Source organism: Pinus tabuliformis, chromosome 9 (assembly GCF_031772625.1).
Source record: "Pinus tabuliformis cultivar Carrire ecotype Pingquan chromosome 9, CPIR1, whole genome shotgun sequence".
NCBI lineage: Eukaryota > Viridiplantae > Streptophyta > Pinopsida > Pinales > Pinaceae > Pinus > Pinus tabuliformis.
In genome coordinates, this window is record NC_142307.1 from 529,378,972 (window position 1) to 529,381,451 (window position 2,480).

The following is a 2,480-nucleotide window of genomic DNA, read 5'->3' on the forward strand; positions in this document are numbered from 1 at the left end:
TCCAATCTCCAAGAAACCAAGTCAAGCCCTCCAAAATCGTATTGTAGCACTTCAATTATCTCATATTATTTTCCACAAGAAACCACCATTATCTCAAGTATATAATCCAGGAAGCTCTCATTATATTTCAAACATATTTCAGTAGCTATTGAAATTCACATTCCTTTCTTCCTCAGAACTTGTCACATAGAAGCAATGAATTGTTTGTCATTTGGTGGAGTATGCATGCCAATATATAGTTGTTCTCATATGCGAAAAGACACATCCTTTCAGTGAGCCGACTTGAAAATTAGGAGGACTGACTTGGATTCTTGAGGTGATTGTACCCAAATTACAAGAGGTCCAAATATAACTTAGACTCTTTGACTCAACAAACCCTAGAAGCATGAAGAATGTGCTTAACTAATGGAATAAAAAAATGTTTTTCTCTTTTTCCTCTTTTTGCATAAAATACATAATGATACAAGTACAATGATAATTATGAAGACTGAACCTAGTTACATTTTCCAATTGGAAGAATATTTGTTTTCACTATAATTGTAAAAGAAGTTTAGGTATATACTTCAAGTAATTTCTAGAATTTAAGGGCGAAGTCTCTTAAATTATTTGAGGGTTCATTCTTGTATCACTTTAAAGAATCAAAATCATTGCAGTTTGAAATTTTCTATTGCCCTGAAAATTGTGTAGATTAGCCTGAGTTATTGGTTCTAAGGTTGTACCATATTTCCTTTAGGAAGTCTTTGTGACTGCTTGGATTAGGAAAAATCATTCGTAAACATTGCAATAAATCTTTAAGTTCTACTATGGGCCAAGATTTGATCTGAGAGTTACAAGAATTGTTGAACAATGTGTGAAATTTATGATCTTGCAATGAAGAAGAGGTCGATTGCTCTTTCAAGGTTGAGAGTCCGCTCAAGAAAAATAAGTGATTTGAAAAACTTGATGTGTGTAGACTACTTGGGTTGAAAGGATTGAAAAAAAAAATTAGTTGAATTTCTAGTAAAGCGCAAATACAATATTCAATGGAATATGAAAGGAGAAATCTCACATTGCAATGGATTTGTAAAAGTATAGGGTTTTGGAAGTCTGAAACTCTTTTATATGAATTTTTTTTAGGGTTTTGGATATCTAAGATTTGTAAACCATAGCAAGATGAAAGGAGTTGAATGAGAAAGGTCTAAGGTCTATGGAAAAAAACCCTACTTTTGAACCTAAACAAACGTTTCCGCTAAAACAATAAAACCTAACCCTAACAAGGAGAGAAGGACATCATGATGAGGAAAAGGATGATAAGGTGACAATGGATGCAAGGAATTTGTTCACAGTGCTGGATGCCCCCAACAAACAGGGGGTCTCCCCAATATGAATTCCCAATTAGACCTCACATCGTTTGAAGTAGGAGCCCATCCAGGAAGTAGGCCCAATTGCATATCCTTAATGATTTTCCTTGGCTGCAATAAACAACACAAGAGAGAGCACATATACTTTAGATATAAACAAGTAAGTTGGCCTTGTGATGTATTCAATTTTAAAGTGTATCAAGTTTCTTTCATGAAATGGAAGAGAAAGTGAGTCTTTAAGAGAAAAGTAATAGTCCTATCCTAGTGAAGACACATGCATATATCTGAAAGAATCATTAATTATCTCGTGAAATAGTTCACAAAGAAATAAAGATCATGAAAGCAAGAGATGAAAAATTGGAAGATGCATACTAAAGCCAACGAAACAGTTCATTTCCATTAGTATGTAGAAACATAAACATACACTCCAAGCAATGAAAGAATAGTTTTACAATCATCCACGACATTAGCATGAAAGTGATCCAGCTCCAAGAGAGCTTCAATTATAAAGTTAAAGTTCCAAGATACATTATTACAATGATACAACACTAGTTCCAATAGTGGAGCATCAAGCCACTACTTGCTTCTCAGAAGACTAATCTTCTCTCCTATGCATAGATTGAGAATTCAAGGTGAAAATTCATTTTCTTGAGCTATGAGGGTGTATATATAACAAATGAGGTGACTCTCCACATCCCTTGTCTTCCCTCATGACTCTTGAGCTCCCATGTGACTTTTTGAATTCCTATGAGGACTTTGAGCTTCTACATGACTCTTCATTTTCTATGTGTGACCCTTGGGCTTCCACACATTTTGCTTTTTATCTTTTTTTGAAAATAAAATATTACATTTCCACAAATTTGTGGAAAAATACATTGATAACATATGACTTTTATGGTGACACTTTGAGAATCCATGACTTGGCGATGTGACATGGAACTTCATTGCAGTGTATCAATGCCAAGATTTTCTCCTTGCTACTATCTTCACATCTTCATGATAGGTCTTGCTTGTACTTCATCTTCATCCTCCAAGAGGTTGGTTATGATATAGAGTCTTCCATGTGATCTTGATCTTCATTCCTCTATTGTGATCTAGTGTCCTTTTATCTCTTTGTTTGATGATCTCTTTATGTCTTCA